General features: G+C 40.0%; 1 protein-coding gene across 4 annotated transcripts in view; it reads right to left on the bottom strand.

Moving 5' to 3' along the window:
• The window catches only part of KCNIP1 (potassium voltage-gated channel interacting protein 1), a 564,777-nt gene that overhangs the window by 400,451 nt on the left and 145,590 nt on the right, over nt 1-18,736 (bottom strand). The gene's annotated exons all lie outside the window — the stretch shown is intronic.

Below are 18,736 nucleotides of genomic sequence, written 5' to 3'. Positions count from 1 at the left end.
TCTCTGAGACACACATGCTCATTAACCCCAGACTGAAATGGGCTTATGTCACAGCTATGTAGATGTAAATAATGACCCACATCTGACGGTATTCCATAGTTTTTCAATAGAGGCAATCTAATGTACTTTCAAATGTGAAAAGGGTGTGTGTGGGAAGATATGCGTGTGAATTATAAATGCAAAGAGGAAAGCAGTCTCAACTTTCATGTGTGCCATTGTAAACAAAGGCTGAGTCTTATTCAGCCTATGAATTTCACTACTCCACAGAATTAATATTGTGCAGTCTGTTTTGTTCCTGGTGAAGTTCATAGCCAGCTGGAAGCCCAGCCCAACAGGGGTTCTAGCATGGAATCTAGTTCAAGACAATCTAGTTCAGGTTGTGCTTTGTACCCTGGAGAGTCACATGAACAGAATCAAATATAGCTTTGGCAGTAGACAACCATAGATTGGCTCTTACATAGGGCTGTAGCTCATTCTATGTGGTTTGTTCAACGTCTGATGGCAGAAGTCTCTTGTAACTAATGAGCCTTGCCTTTGAGCAACCATCAGCTCTTAACAAGTGTTTGGGGGTGTGGGGACTATGGCTCCACCAAGGTTTCCAGGCTGGAATCCTTAGAATACAATATGATAGCACAACACCAGCTAGGATGTCACCTAGGGCTTTTAAGGAAGCAGGGCCACATGGGGTTGCTGCTACCTTCTTGCTTACCTCCTCTATTTCATCATTTCCTTAAGAGTCCACTGTCCAATCCCTCACACACAGGGATTCTGACCTTAGCACCATGGCATAGAAGGGTTGCACAAAGAACATGACCCATTTTATTTCATATTCTCAGAGGGAAGGGACAGAAAGACTGAAATCCTAAGCAAACTTCACTGACATCAAATGCTATTACATTTAGTAAGAAGTAAAGTCCACTGGGTTCAGTTTACTCCCTAGTAAGCAGACTTCAGATTGCAATATTACTTTCCAGTAGCTCAGTGGGGCTTATGCCTAATACACATATATAACATTGGACCATATGTTTCAAACCAGGCATAGGCAAACTCGCCCTCCAAATGTTTTTGGACTACAACTCCCATCAAAACATCTGGAGAGCCGAGTTTGCCTATGCCTGTTTCAAACTGATAGTTGCATATTGACATTTGTATTCAAAACCAAGAAAGATAATGGATAAAAACTAACAGTTTGGAGCTACAATTTCTAGTGCATTGAAACTGGCAGAAATTTTACATTAATGCCATGAACTTCTCATTTCAAAGGGAGTGCAAAAGGGACTATCATGTCTTTCCATATGGTTAACAGTAGGAAGGAGGCAGTCTCTCATTTGTTCACTGTGCACTTGATACTGTCATGCTGTTCAAGAATTGTGTGCCTGCAGTTTTTGCACAACTGGCAAAATGTTGAGCTAGGAAGATGATTTCTTTTTTAAAAGGGGGGACATTTACTCTTGCAGAACTAGACAAGATATATGTAGTGTGAATTCTAATTTTCCCATTATACAGTAGTTTTTGTTAATTAGCAAAATCCAGCATGCTGCGGCAGTCAAAGGGCTAATGAGACTCAGTTCAAATTCACACTCTGCCATGAAGTTCACTATGCAGCACTGGGGCAATAGCAATCTCACAGCCTAACATACCTTACAGGGTTGTGGTAAAGATAACAAACCTCACCTACAGTACAACGAGGGCTATGAACTTTGGGGTAAGGTGGAAACAGGAGCTAGGGAAAAAAGGGATCCAGAGGATTCTGAGAAGAATGACAGTTCAGCCTCCACTCACCCTTTGGCAGAAATTGGGATGTGCAGAGGAGAAGTGGGATTGCACTTAAGTTCCTGGCAGGATCTTGAGCTTTGCTTCTTGTTTGCTTACTGCAAGCCTGCACTGCTGAGAAACTGCATGTAAAAGCCATGGTAAAGCTTATACATCTTAGAGCTGTTTCCTCCATACTTCCCAGGTTTATTTAAATCTCTTTCTCTCCCCTTAGTCAGCTAACAAAAACAAACACTGAAGAGGAAGGTTTGAGCTTTCTATTTTAAAAAAGAGAGTTCAGAAGTACAGGAGTTTATTCATCATTTCCTTTGAAACTGCCTGGTTAAGTACAAACAGTTCCAGTAATAAAGAGATGGTTCTAATTCAGCTACAAGGGAAATCTGTCTCCCTCTCAAGCACCCCTGTGGCTAAAGAATTAATTAGGAAATGCTTTTCAATTAGATTAATTGTTTCACTGCTTACTCCTCAGGTCAAAAGAGTGCATAAAAATTACAGACTGAAGCAGTCATGTTAGGTGCAGCTAGGGATGGACAAAATCAGTGTATTTCATATCCATGCCACTTTCAGATGTATTTCCCCTCATAAGTATGTTCTGTCCCATTGAAAACTTTAAGCTTCATTTTCTCACTGCAAGGAATTAGCAAATATGTATTTCTAAACATTTTCTCTTTTTGAAAAACATCCATGCTTAAAAATGTATTTTGATAGGTTTGAGCTGAGGACTGCACTAGAACATTCAGAAAATGAGAAAACTAGTAGATAACTGAGTTCCAATCTGCATGTTGGAAGGTGCCAATCAGGTAAGTGTTCCCTAAAATTTGCAGAAACTGAATTCTAGAAGCATCGCTAGATGCTATTCTCAACAGTTAGCATGTCTCCATATGAGGCACACAGCATGACTGCCCTCCCAGTCTATTCCACTGAAGTGTGTGGACCAGCACAATTTGTACAGCTGAACTGAGGAAAAGAGAAATTCTTACAGGCTCTCCAGGGTAGCGGCACAGGGTATGCAATTTTTCACTCCCCAGGGAATCTGGAGGGCAGCAGCAGTTAATAGAGACAAAGGTCACCAAGCAATGAAAAAGAGCACAGTGGATGCAGTAGTGCCTGTGGGGAACAAAGAACACAGCTGTATCTCTAGCTGCACATATAAACCTTTAATGAACTGCCAGCTTTAAGCGCTTCAGTTTCATTCTGTGCCATCCTCATGCATCATCATCATCATGCTTCTATAAAAAAGGGGGAGTAATAAGCAGGTAGATGTGGAAGAAGCACCTCAGCTTAGCTTGAACAACCAACAGATGAAAAGGAGATTAGCCCAATGGAAAGAGTCATATTAAGTTATTTAAGGCCTGCCATAGCAGTCAATTTACCTATGCTCCATGTGGGTTCTGGAATACAAAGCTTAGTGATACAGAGGACACTACCACATAGCTCCTTGTTTGAAGAATATAGGAGAAACCCACACTATGGAATCTTCCCAAGCTCCAGTTCCCACATTCCTAAAGGAAGGGGCTTCAAACTATGGGGATAAGCCTTGGAAAGTCTGAGGAATTTTGTCCTAGATCATACCTGATGCAAATCAAGGAAACCATTCCACTATAAGTCCTATCTGAAATTTGGGGCTCAGATAGCCTGCACAAATACAATTATCTAGATTCATTTGTATTGCATCCAGCATTGTCAGGACTGATATGAGTGCTGAACAAAATAAACAAAATCAGTGTATAATCTTGACCTAAAATATTATCCAAATTGCTTAACAGAAAAACAAAAAGCAACACAGATTTCCTTTATTATATCTAGTCAGCACAATATGTTTTGCACAACGATTCACTATGGGCATACCAAGACCAGATCTCATAATGAGGGCATAAGATTAAAGGGTTGTATTCAACATAGTGCTAAATAGTTTCATCATTGCAAGGATATCTGCTTGTGCAATGGAATTTCCTCTGCCTCTTCTCGCACCCATGCCCTCCCGAACAAATCTTTTCTAAGTGTTTCCCCCAGACATGCCAACTCTAGGGGGCAGAGGTGTCGTCAGCCACCTCAATATTTCTTGGCAAATGGCTCAACCACCCTGAATACTGAGGGGTCAGAAGAGGCCAAACTTCTGAGCTGAGCGTGGTGCAGCATCAAAGGCAGGCTCCTCCTGAGTGTGAGAGAGGAGGAGCTGCGGTCATTGAAACTGCATGGTGCTGGGCAAGGCCTCCTCCCAATGATGCACCTTCTCCCAATGATGCATGTGCATCACGTGTCACGCATTACATGTCAGCATGTGATGTTACAGGTGCCCATTAGCTATGTAATGCATTGCTGCCCCTCCCAAATCTTTGGCCCAAGGTGACACCTTTGGTTTCTCCAATCCTCCAGAGCAGGAAATTTAGGTCCACTTTGGAATACACTTGGGATACATACAAGCTAGAAATCTCAGGAATCCAAGACCCCTAGATCCAAAAAAAAAAATCAGCCTGAGGTTTCAGACTGAGGTGAATACCAGGCCTTACAGAGGCCAAGAGGGACCATCCAGACATTTTATCTTGGTCATCCTTTTGTCAATACAGTACAACACTAAATAAATTTCAGATTTCAAAAATTCTAATACCTGGGTGAGGCCAGGAGCAACTATAGCACAGCACCACATAAAGAAGGTGCAAGAGTAATTCCCACAACTGGCACATTGTTCTGCCTCCACCCACAGCACACTCTTTTATGCATAGAGTGGCTATGGAGGAACCACACGAGTGCACAAATGCATATCCTAAAGTGCATATCACAAGCTATAGTACTGGATCTCAACTAAGCAATCTTAGACCTTAATAGGCATGCATTAGCTACATTGTTTAAATATGTACATTAAGCTAAACCTAATGAAAGCTAGATGAAAATTAAGCTGTTGATTTTTAGAAAGAATGCTAGCTTTTTAAAAAAACAAAAACAAAAGCCACCCTGGCAATTAGCTTGAAGATTTTTAATAAGACAAGCTAGACTGTTCCCCATTCACCACTGGCAACGCTTCTCTAAACTATGTTGTTACAGTGTGTCAGTGGTAGAAATACTAAGTTTGAAATTACTTGAGAGTTTGGTAAACAGGAGGAGGGAAGGGGAGTATAATTTGCCATGGATATAGGTAAAAGTAGCTGAACCAAAGAGAAACAAGAAACAGCTGTGCAGGCTGGTTCTCAAGCAGCTAGAGCTTAACTTGTTGGAAGCCAGTGTGATGCTTTCCAGATGTTTTGGAGCGGACTATAACATCCATCATGCCTGACCATGGCCATGCTGGTCAGGGCTGAAGAGAGTTGTAACCTACAACATCTAGAGGGCACCATATTGGCTATCCCAGATTTAACTGAGGTATTTTTCCTCCTCCATGACACTCCATTTACTGTGCCCTTTCCAAAACGGAAATGCCTTCACTACATTGCAGTCAAGCCGAGCCACTGCCAACATTTCAGAATGAGATTTCAGCAATGCTTCTTTTCCTTAAAAAATGTTTAGGGGTACTCTCATTTTCCTACTCAAATTGAAATACTGTCCCTCAATGAGGCCAAACTTAGATTCACAAACTGTTTAGGGGTATTTGTCCCCCTGCGTCCCCCTAGAAAAAAAGCACTGGATTTCAGTAATACAGAGCACAGTGTGATCTCATGACTCTTTCTGTGGCAAAAATAAAATAAAAATGCAGCTGACCATACCCACGGCAGTTATTTAAACTGTCCAATTTCTTAAGGGTAGCAAAAATATTATGCATGTAATCAACATCTTCTTCATGGGCTCCACCATCTTGTTAAGTCTTCATTAATAGGGCTCTGGCCCCTTAGCTGTTTCTATTACCAAAAATATAAAGGTAATCAGTCATCTATAAGCTGAGCAAAGAGAGAAAATGATTATTACAAGGAGGTATGAGCTGTTAATGACACTTGAGACTTTGTCTGGAGTTCTAGATGCAATCAGGCATCAGTACAAAACCTCAAGTGCCTGGAAATTCAGCAATGGAAAAGAGATTCATCCAGAAATATATGCCTAACATGCTATCCATTAAACCTTGATCTCTATCGTAAAAAAGCAACATACATCCACATCTGATCTAACTCTAGCTTCACTCACAGCAATAGCAAAGGACAACAAAGGCATCAAACACCTGGCACATCCCTCTGCCATCTGCTTAAATTGTCCTAATGCAATTCTTACATGGTTATTGCAGATGCCACTCAGACTGCTTAGTGCAGTCATTTAACCCTATGGCAAAGACACAGCATAGCAGTACTATTGGTTTCCCACCAATATCACTAATTTCTTTGTAACTGTTTGGTAAATAGTTGATGAGTTCTTAAAAATAGTCCTAACACAGTAGTTTCCTGAAAGGGGAACATTAATTTAGAAGTGTGTTTACGGAGGGGGGAATAGGTTGTGGGTTTTAGCAATACTCTTCCACAGTTAAACATAAATGGCTTGAAGTCCATACTAGTAACTCTTTGAATCCTCATTAGCTGATGCTACCCAAACAGCAATTGTTCTTCCTGATCCATTGCTTTCAGGGCTACCCACCAACACACATGTTCTAATTATCATCACCTGCTTCCCCTTCTGGCACATATCTCCTACAAAAAAATTTTTTTTAATGAATTTTCAATTGTCTCAGTTTGGATTCTGATATTAGAATTTTTATCTAAGATCCTAACACCTTAATTTAAGGGGCTGAAACTTGACATCAACGTTTAAAATCCAGGCATTTTGATTGTATGAATTTTCTTCCTTTTCAATAAAGTTGACTGAAAAAAGTCTTATCAGATCCTGCTAAATATTGATAACTGGGGAAAAAGTTGGGATGTTACATGCTGGTACTGAATATCAAATATTTCTAGGTTTTAAGTTTCACAAAACAGAATTGTGAAGGGATGTTGGTTTTTTGTGCATGTTCATTTCAATGCTGTATCAAACTAGCATAACTGAGACCATGTTGAGAAAAATAGACAGAAAGGTTGGCTTTGAAAGAAGCCTAATGCTTGTGTTAGCTTGAGATATCTCAATAAATAATTTAGATATGAACCGTCCTAGGGGTACACACATTTCAGGATCATTTTTTAAAGAAAATGAAACAGCAGCTCTTCATCTGATGAGCAAATGTTACAACAAAATAAGCTCTTTGCTTTACCAGCATACTAAAAATACTTTGTTTTGCTTAATTTTGTGTTATTTACCAAATATCCACTTGAATGTCCTCTTGGTCTAGCCAAGCAGGATCTAGCTTAATTATAGCTCTGATGCATGAGATTTACAAATAGTTTAAAGATACTAAATTTATAGCAGATTCTAGTTTCCTGTCCCTTGTACTTTATTTATTACAGAAGTGTAAGCAGTGCAATAAAAAAAGGAAATGAAAGCCCCTCTTTGCTGCAATGCAGGTGTGCACATAGAGTTTATGCTGTACAAAATGAACTGCTGCAAAGTTTCCTGGAAATGTAATTTAACACTCCGGAGTCAATTCCCTTTCTCTCTGATATAATGTTTAATGCCATATCTTTCAAGTTTCTGAACTAGACCATTAATCATCTTACTGCTGTTGTTGTTTTTCTTTTATTTCTTTTTTTGGAGGGGGTGGGTGAGAAAGGCTACTCAAACCGTATTTGTAATTGTGTCTGTTTCATTTGAAACACTTTAGCAACCCAGCTCAATATCAGTTCAGTTCAGTATCAAAAAGGAAAGCACAGACATGATATATGTGCTTATAAAAAATGGGACAACTTCTAAAAAAGGAGGTGTGTGGACACTTTCTCAAGTTCATTCTGAAATTCACATTTCTTTTAACTTTTTATTGATCTCCCACTTTATATATTTGCAAATCTCTGATATTCAGTATGTTTTTTTAAGGAAACATATGCATGGACAAATGCATTCACCCTCTCAGCCTGTATTATATAGTTTGCCATGACAATAGTTATAATGGCCTGTTTTTTATTAACTGAATTCAGGGACCTCTTTGGGGGCTGACCAGGGCATCTTAAATTATATAAATACTTTTAGTTAACAAAAATCCACTTGCCGCAACTTTCCCTATGGGGTTGTCTGAGACACCTTTTGGTTAACACATTTCATTTGAACTACCACCATCAGATTTGCTCTCCTAAACCTGAACATGTGGGTGTCCAGATTTACAGTATTTTAAAGGGGAAAAACCATGCTAGGTCTACTCTCCTACAGTAAGCAAGTACTGTTTGGGCAGGACAGGTGGATAAGACAGTGATCAAATAACCAACTCCAGATTTTTTCAATCACCTCCAGGTTTCTATTTCAAGAGAATGCATTAAAGGAATCAAGATAAAGGAGCTAGAGATACCATAAACTTCATAAAAAGAAAATAAATGTTTTATTTTCCCTCCATTCATTCAGTGACTAGCATGAAGCACCACCATCCTCATGCAAGGAGATTCCTAGGACCCATAGAGACGGCATGAGCAAGCAGAAGTCCTTTGAGCCGTGGCCACAAGCACTTGCTCAAGCTATCTACTCTGTGCTTCAGAGTGCTTAGTGCAGAAGAACTATGATTTGGTGAAGAGAAAACCAGTACCAAATCAAACAGGACCTGGGTCTTACAAGTTCCAATATGTAGCTGGATGACAATATATAGCATCTTCATTAGTTTATGCTTTAGAAGATGTAAATTGGGAAGTCTATTCCTTTGATTCTTGTCAGACTGGTTAAACACAGAGTAAAAACATCCTTGGCTGTATTGAAGCAAAGGAAAGTGCCTATGTCCTTGTTTGCTCTCATGAAAGGAAAGCTTTTAGTAGATAAAGTATTCTTTAAAAGACAGAAGGTTGGAGCTTTGGGTTTTTGTCACATCAGGGCTTGTGTAGCAGTTAACAACTATTCTCTTTAGAAAAGGCTTACTATTGTCTGAAGATTTCTCTACCCTTTGGCCAGACCTACTTTAAATTATTGCTAATATGCTAAGGACAGTAAAAAAAACCTCATCTAGAATAATTATGAAGACTTATCCAATTTTTATTTCTAAGTTACAAATCAGTACATTTTCGGGAAGCTATGGATACAATCCACAAGACTGCAGATGAAAATAAAATGTAATGACGTAACAAGTGATCAACATGGATGAATGAGTCTAAGGATGAACAGGAAATGTACCATCCCTAAATGTCTGCAAGAGATTGCACATGTCAGTCCAAGTGCTTCCACTTGATCATTTGCAATACGTATGATTCCTAGACACAGAACTGGTCCCAAAGTTCTAATCTCATCTAATCAAGCTCCTATCCCACTCAAGGTCAATGCCATTTTCTGAACCATAATTCCAGCTTTTTCTTTTTAGGTACAGTTATTGTGCATGCACATATACCCCAAAATATGCTAAGTATATAATTAAAATACCTGATGATGAAGCAAAATTGGTGCTGCCCTTAAAGAATGGAAGGGCAGCACCTCTTTTGCTTCATTTCTCTTTTTTACAATTACATGAATCATCACCATCATATATTTTAATATTTTATTATGATAACTTATGTAAGTTTTGCAATGCATTCAAAATCTGAGACCAACAGAATGTCCTTTTGAAGATGAGGAAATAAATCAATACTCCAGAAAGTGGTCAGTTGGATACAAATGTACAATTGGATTTCCAATTGTAGAAAATCCTTGACTGAGCAGAATCTTGATTATTTTCCTTAGTAAGAACTGTAATATTATCCATTTTATAGCACTCTTTTTTATATATACAATCTTTGCCCCACATTGCATTTACGGTACTATTCTTGCTGTACACAGTGATCATGTAACTTTGTCTGCATGTTCTTTTTAATGGTTTGGATCACTTTACATGACCCTCTCAAATGGGACCTACATGAAACATTAGATCTAAGTTCTAATCAGAATAGACGATTGCAATTAATCATCCTAAATTAGTTTTGCGCATTAACTTCAATGGATTTACTCTGAGTCAACCTACAACTCACAATTGGCTGCAAATCACAGCCTCTAAATTCAGCCCCCCCCCCAATATATATAACTGATCAAATAAAGAGTCTACACAGGCTCAAGAAAGAACTCAGGAATTTAGAAGCAGTGACTACCAGAAGCAGGAAGACACCCTGCATGTACATTTGCCACAAGGGTTGTTTTTGCTCTCTGCATTTTTTTTGAAGCCGTGAGAAAATAATATCCACTGCCCCCCTAGAAGGTAAAAAACCATTTTGGGATTCAGGAAGGGTATCCGGATATAGTTAGATCAACCCCTGTATATGGCATTTATTGACCTAAGGCCTTCAGCATTGTAAACCATACTGTCCTGTGAACTGTCCTTCTGAAAATTGGCTACCCGGAAAAATTTATGAACATCCGGGTCCTCCACAATAATATGACAGCAACAACTGCAGATAACAATGGCTCTCAAAGTGAACCATCCACAGTGGGATCAGGCGTTAAACAGGGATGTGTTATCGTCCCAACTCTATTTATTATTTTCATCACCATGATCCTACACACTGTCAGAGGGAAACTTCCCACCAGGGTAGAAATCATATATTGAACAGATGGAAAGCTCTTCAATTTGAGTAGGCTGAAAGCAAAGAATAAGGTTACCATAACTTCCGTCATAAAGCTTGGCCTATTGCTAAATATCCAAAAAAACACACAAAGTGCTGCACCAACAAGCACAAAACAGCCCCTCCGTAATGCCACAAATCCAACTTAATATTGGAAAACGATGATCATTTTTCCTACTTAGGCAGTTACAGTATCTTCACAAGGGCCGACACTGATGCTGAAATCCAGCATCACCTGAGCTGTGCTAGTGCAGCTTTCTCCCAATTGAAGCATAGAGTGTTTGAGAATCAGAACATTCACAGAGAAACCAAAATGCTTATTTGCAAAGCTATTGTACAACCAACTTTACTGTGAAACATGGACCACTTATAAACTTATAAACGCCATCTCCAACTCCTCTAAAGATTCCATCAATGGTGTCTCTGAAAATTTTTACATATCACTTGGAAAAATATGCAAACTAATGTCAGTGTACTGGAAAAAAGCAAAGATCACTGGTGTCAAAGCAATGATTCCTCATCATCAACTTCGTTGGACTAGTCATGTTGTCCAGATGCCTGATTATCATCTTCCAAAGCAACTACTCTATTCTCAACTTAAGAATGGTAAGTGTAATGCCAGTGGACAACAAAAGAGGTTTAATCTTTAAAAATGTAGTATAAACACTGACAACTGGGAAACACTGAGCTACGAGTGCTGCAATTGGAGAACAGCCTTCACCAAAGGCGTCATGGACTTTGAAGATGCACAAACTCAGGACCAAAGGGAGAAACAAGCTAAGAGGAAGGCACATTTAGCAAATGTTCACCATGATCAACTCCCACCCGAAAACTTATGTCTCCACTGTGGAAGGATGTGTGGATCCAGAATTGGCCTCCATAGTCACTTATAGACACACTGTTAGGACCACATTCATGGAAGACAATCTTACTCGGCTATGAGTGATCACCAAAGAAGAATAAGACATTTGACACAATTCCTGGCAGATGTAACTTTGCAGAATAAACTTTGTGTTGAAATCAAGTATTCTGAAGAGCACTTTTGACAGGAAACACATGACATCTTTATTAATGAGACAAAACCAATGTGGGTAGCAATGGTGCCAGATCCAACGAACATAGATCACAGTCCTGACCTTTGAAAACCACAGTCTGGTTTTCAGTTAGTTCAGGTGCAGCATTATCCTGTGTCCAAAACAAATTTTATAAGGATCATAATGATGTCTTTTGCAGGACTGCTGAGACATCCTGCTTAGAAAGTGCATGGAGTGCAGGCAGCCAGTTCCCTGCTTTCAAACACAGACAATAGCTTACATTACATATTTCAGCTACATTCCCAAGAGAACAATATAAAACATTATTCAGACTATTACACATACCCCTTAGTCTTATTTCTGAAATGCACGATAAAATGCACCTTGTCCTCTTTGCCGTACCACACACAACACCCCACCCCAATTCTGTAAAGTTATTTGTATTTACTACCTGTATCAGCCTGCCCAGGTCCTTAGATAAGAACGAACATCCAGCCTCTTGCCGTTTCACCACCACGTGAAGTTAACTAGGTGGTAATAAGGGATAGGATTTTCTCTGTGGCGGTGCCCCCAATTATGGAATGGGAATGACCTGGAAGAGCAACTGGCACTAACACCTGCCTGTTTGCCCAGGCAATCATGGGATGCAAGTCTGCTGCTGCAATTGATATGCTGGATTTTTTATTCTATATTTAGTTTGCATTATGACCTGGTATTCTTTTGTGTGGATTGTTGTAACCCACCCTGGAATCAACTGATGAAGAGCAGGTAATAAATAAACACAATAAACACAATTATGTTTGTATCATAATTGTATTGGTTTGTGACCATACAGATTAATTCATCCAAATGGGTATAAAATCTAATTTCAGAAGATAGCTCAGTTGGTTGGAGCATGGTGCTGATAATGCCAAGGTTGCAGGTTTGATTTCTGTATGAGGCAGCTGCATATTCCTGCATTGCAAGGGAGTTGGAGTAGATGATCCTCAGGGTCCCTTCCAACTCTACAGTTATATGATTCTATAGTCCACACTATGAATCATTAACACACTTAAGAGTAGAGGCTATACATTACAGCCATCAATTCCCATGGATAATTTTCACTCCCAGCCCCAGTTGTTGTTGGCACCAAAACACAGTGAATTCCCCAGTCCTTTCTGATCGCCATGAATGATACGGAATGAGGGTCATGGGTACATGCACTATGCAAATGCCCCCAATGTACATAATGATTGATGCAGTTATTGTCAAGAAGTTTATAAATGGAAAATTCATTATTCTATCCTGACTTGGGTGATTGCCATGAAAAGCAGTCTGAATTGGTAGAAAGTTAACAATGAATATACTACCTCGCTTTACAGGATTCCTGTGATTTGGCTATATTTATCAGACCCCAAATACTGTTCATTTGGCTATCATTGCATTTGCAAATGAACAGTCATCACATTTATTTCTGACACACAAACACAGTGTTTCCAGCAATACTGCTACAAGCGACGCATAAGGGGATGCGTCAGCATAATGCCAGCTATATCTGACAATCTGTTCAAGCAGCTGGAGCCCTTGTTTTCAATACTGTGTCATAACCAAATCCTGATGCCATTCCACATTATCCCAGCTCTGCACATTGCTGACTAAAGTGCAGAGATGACACTGCAAACCTTATAACGTGACACAAAATAACAATTACACACACACACACACACACACACACACACACACTTTTGTTTATTTATTCACATCCAAACTAACTCTCTCTTTCCAATAATAATTCCAGTAATATTATCATCTGTCCAGCTGGAAGGATGCCCTGAACCACCACACGCTTAATAAACATCTATCACTGTACATCAATGTCCATAAGGACTATCATTCTGGCATTTGGAAAACAACTGCAAGACAAAACCATTTTCAGCATCAATTTCTGTAGTGAAGAGAGTGACATAAAATATTGAAAGGATTTTGATAAGCTAATCTCTATTTTATGACCAATATTCGCATAGTTAATTTCAAGTGCTTACTTTAGAAACCTGGAGCAAAATGATGCTTGGGGAATTGCCCAGCCACAATTTGTATACATTTTTCTCACATCTGATCTAATGAGGTAGGCATGCAGGAAGACACCTTTGTGATGTGTCATCTAATTGCTGATTCTCTGTGGGACAGCAAGCCCAAAGGAGATGGTGGCCATCTCCCTGTTCTGGCCTGGTGTGGCAGGATTCCTGGGAGCCTCTGTGGTAACACAAAACTTCCAGGGGAGGCAGGGCTTCTTGGATATAAAAGGGAGCCCAAAACATGAGACGAGGCTTGTTCATATCAAGGCTTTTCCACTCACCACACTTCCTTCAGTCTCTCACTGGGAGCATTGCTGATCACTAGTTGACAGGGCCAGAATGTTATTTTGCTCATACATGATTGGCCATCAGAAGGGCTGAACAAGTGGTTATGACTTTGGAAAGTATACATGCATTAGTGGGGTGGTTTGTCCATCTTTGGTCCCTCCACAAAACTCAGCTCTCACCTGTGGCTCCTAGAAGATGTCAACATGTGACTGGCTAGCTAAACTAGGTGATGGTAGCTAATGGGACTCAAACCCTCAATGGGGTAGCCGATGGAACTTAAACCCTGCATGCAAAGACAGGTACTAGTAGATTGAGCAAACGAGACCAATAGTGGGTCCAACGGTCAAGAAAGCAGTTTCTGCACATGCTATAGAGGGAAGTGAGGGGCAGATGGCAGGTAGCTCATCTAGGGGAAGGAAAACTCTGGTGCTAAACCTCTGCTGCCTTGTGGGATATATCCGAGAGAAGAAAAGGCAAAGGAGGTAGCCCTAAACAAATCTGGAGTGCAGTCCCTAAGACAGTTGGATAACAACTTGTACACCTTCTTCTGGCAACTCCTGCAGCGAAGCTGGCGCCCAGTGTATTGCTCTGCTTTTCTTTGGACCACATCAGCAAGGCCAAGAGTGCGGGCTTGTCATCTAGGCAGCCCAGGACCTGCATTAACACTACCCAGGCTTGCACCGCAGGGAGGTCACTGTGGTGCTGCTAACACAGTTGTTTTACTTCACTCCCAGAAGTTCACTCCATTGAGTCTCAAGACAGATTGATGCCAACAACAACCTATGTTCCATCAAGGGGCTCTTTACTTTAGGTTGCAGCCTAAAACACGGTTGGGGCATCTGTCAACAACAACAAGAACAACAACATCAACTGAAAACAACATACAGAAATGCATCTTAATCAGGAAAATGCTTTGCAAAAATAGGCAAAATAGCATTTAAATTTGTAAATTAGGATAAATCCATACTAAAAAGGTGATGAATTTTCAAGAGGATTACACACACTCACACTGATATGTAAATGTGGAGAACTGCACTTAAAAGTGAAAAAAATGAGAAACTGAGGGAAACAGAAATTAAGACAGATTCACCCATCCCTTGCAACATAACAAGAGCATGGTTAACATTCCTGGCAATGTTATCATTGTAGTGGATTAAAATTCCCTGCGGTAAAGGCAGGGCTTGCAATAATTCTGTTAACTATGTGAGGCGTGTGCAATGAAGCAAATAAAAAGTCTATATAATGGGGTCTTGTATCGAAGGCAAATTTATAGCTCCAGTGAAAGCAATATCAATCTTATTATATAAGGATGGCAATCATAAATGTTCATTAGCTTGGGTGACAAAAGAAATGTTAGTGGTGGGGGAAGGATTTCCTTTTAATTTCTTACTCCAGTGAGAGACACACTAATAGATAAAGGATCAAAATGTTCTGATTTTCAAATGGGAGAAGAAGGCATCCTTCATTTGTTTCTGCAAGGTTATTGGACCAGATTTCATAAAATGCTGGCATTGAAATAAACGAGAAAGCCATTGATCACACATTACTTGTGGGGAACTGGTTGTTTTCTCTTTTGTGAAAGAGATAAGGACACAACTATTAACTCTGAAAACAAATGAAACATGTTGGTACATAATCAAGATTTCAGTTGGAGAAACACAGAAGGTTTTAATCAGAGTCCCCTTGGGACCAAGTTAAAACAATCCCTTTTCTCAGACATCACTTTTTTTCCTCTTGTTGACATTCTTTCTGGTGCTTGTCTGCACTAACCACTTTTTGTAGGGAACAGCATGAAGAATAGTCTTCTTCAACTGTTCATATCCCATATAAAGTAAAAAGGCAAGGGAGGACCCAGCTGCAATGAGTGCACAAGCCCTGCCATCTGCCACCATTCCACTTGCCCTTCACAAGCTGGAGGGCAACTGTCTGAAGCAGACAGCTAACTATATTCATGGAGGCTCCCCACACATTTTAGAACCTTGTAAAATCAGGTTGGTTGTGCAAAGAGAAGCAGTTTTAGAACCAGCAGAATGCCCTCACCTTATGAAATCTCATCCGATGACTGCATTGACCATCATAAAGAAAGAGCATCCAGCCTACCCCTTATATTGGCAAAAATGTCAAAGCAACCTAGGTAACTATCACCCCATAAATGAGCCCCATAAGGTAGTTATTCTCCAGGTGGTCCAAGAATGAGTGGAGGAGAGAGACGGCAATGTCTGCTGGCCCCACCTTCAAAATCCTAACGCTTACAGATCTCTATGTGTTGGGTGGTGGGTCTCAAGAGAAAGGTTGAGGCTAGCATGTATGACCCTGTTCTCCATGCCATGCCACACATTCTTGGAACACATGGAGAATACCTTCTGCATACAGCTAAAGTCTGAATACAAATGACATGAAGGAACAGCTTTCCTCCTCCACTGGTTCACTCTTTCCTCTAGTGTGGATTCCAGTCTCAAAAATTTAGAGGCTTAGTTTGTTACATCCAAGGAAGGGATAGTGAGCATTTTATAGCATGTTGGGGAAAGTCCTGCTCCCTATACAAAAGGTTATACTCTTCAAGAGGCTACTAAAGTAGGCATTGTTAATACAAACACAATTTTGTTAACTGACCCTTTCAGGAACTCACCACTGCTGTTATTATAGAGAAGTACATATTATATTAGACTGCAGTCAATGTTATGCTGAATTCCCAAAGAACTAACATTCATTATGGGGTGATTGCTCACTAATGCACAGTAAAATTTAATAACTGAAACAATCATGATCCAACACCTTGAATCTATATCTGTTCCTCTGTGAAAAGAGTGTCATACACGTTTTAATGTTCTGCCCTGCATTCTATCCGCTAGGGAGTATGCTAAAGGCATTTTTATCCTTGCCAGGCAATTATGTGCAGAAAGTCTGAATTCTCTTTGGTCAGCTTCCATAGATATTTCCCTTTACCAGCATTAAAATGACAATTTAGTTTGCTATTAATATACTTCAATTAGAAGCAGAGAGGCTAATAACCTCGCTGGGTTTTACCAAGATCAGAAATATTCTCATTTCACAGCCCACTGGTTCTTTAGAGGCAACTGAGGATTCCCCACAAGTGAAGCTAAAACACTTATTGAGCTAGCTTTGCATACTAGACGCACATTCTCCTGCACTTGAATACAACAGCTATGCTGCTTACACCTAATTTATGGATCAGCCAATACACAGAGGCTCAAACTGCACATGACATTAATCAAGTGGTGTTTTCCTCCTGACAGCTTTCTAAAAAAATATGTATTAATATACCTTGGGCCATTGACAATTAAGGTATTTAGTTTTGTGGGACCCACCTCTTACTTAATTTATATCATTTTATTCTGTTTGGAATAGCTTTTTGACATCCTGGGACCTTATGGGTAAGAAATATTATAAATAAATAGTGAAACAGCTACCTAGGCTGTTATCTGTAACTGGAGACTGTCATGGAAGAGAGCAGGAGAGTATTTCCTCCTTCCTCTTTTCCCTCTCCAGTCCTGCCCCTCCTTGCAGCTGTTTTTAGCAACTTGCAAGAAAACATGGATGAACAGCTATTCATTTTCCCACATAGAACTAAAAACAGCTCAGTTATGCCAACCTTTCCTTCCCCAGGTCAGCCATTGGAGATTTAGATTTTTTTGAGGGAGGGCTATTGTCAGGGAGCAACATTCCACCAGTTTATTTGTTTATTATTATTATTATTATTCCTTAGCACCCTGGTTCCAAAATGTAGCAGTTTATCTAAAAAGGTAAGTTCAGCTTAGTACTGGCTGTGCAGGATGAATTAAGTTGCAGTTTCCCCAATTCTCCTTTAATATAGAGAAGCCAGTGACTTCCACCTACTGTTGCTATTCATAGGGTGACCAGTTATGCATTGTCAAAAAGAGGTCAAAATAATTTGCATGAAATTTGCATATGGCAATTTGGATGTATAGGTGCAAATTTAGAAATGACTGCTACAATTTAGATGGAAGTAGAATACATCTCACCATAGTGGGGAAGATACCAGGTGACTCGTGACCAACTGCTGCTAACTGTTGATCGGCAAGTTCAAGGCTTCTGTTTCCCTCTTTTGCTCCATTTACCCCTGCCACTGCTTCTCTGCTCTTTCCCCCCATGCAATATTTTATATTGCAAGATTTAAGTGTCATGCATACAGCTTGTTGTTGTTGTTTAGTCGTTTAGTCATGGCCGACTCTTTGTGACCCCATGGACCAGAGCACTCTAGGCACTCCTTGTCTTCTACTGCCTCCCGCAGTTTGGTCAAACTCATGCTGGTAGCTTCGAGAACACTATCCAACCATCTTGTCCTCTGTTGTCCCGTTCTCCTTGTGCCCTCATGCATACAGCTAGTGCAACATAAATACGAACAATTCAAGACAAACATATTTCCCCCAGCAGAGGCTGCTGAAAAATTATTTGCAGCTAATACCGATTCGGAAGCCAGGCAAGGAGGTAGCCATGTCCTCACTTGACAACCATAACAGAATTGTGAACATTCTTTGACCTGAACCCCTCTGCGGAGCTCAGCAGCACCTCTTAGAAGTCTCTGTGGCCAACAAAATTGCGGCAGGATGGCACCAATGCTCATCTATGCAACCACATTTGCACTACTATTGGGATTTCAACAAGCAACACATGTGTTATAGCAAACAGCTAGGAACATATGGAGTACTCAGCATAGCTTTAAACAATAAACAACAGTGGTTTTAAAAACCAACAATGATGTTCACCAGTGGCTCCACCAGTGGCCCCACCATGAAAGCAGCACACACTTTACAGTAGCACACCCTCTAGGAGGGATGTTTTCTTTTTTAAAAAATGGGATTCTTGTTTGAAAGATTCCCACTGATTTTTTTTAGTATCCAAAATCTTATTTCCACCACTAACTTAAACTCCAAGTTACAGATAGGTAGCCGTGTTGGTCTGCCATAGTCAAAACAAAAAATTCCTTCCAGTAGCACCTTAAAGACCAACTAAGTCAGTTCTTGGTATGAGCTTTCGTGTGCATGCA

This window comes from Podarcis gaigeae (genome assembly GCF_964106915.1).
Source record: "Podarcis gaigeae genome assembly, chromosome: 2".
Taxonomy (NCBI): Eukaryota; Metazoa; Chordata; class Lepidosauria; order Squamata; family Lacertidae; genus Podarcis; species Podarcis gaigeae.
This window is presented reverse-complemented; position numbering and strand designations above follow the sequence as displayed.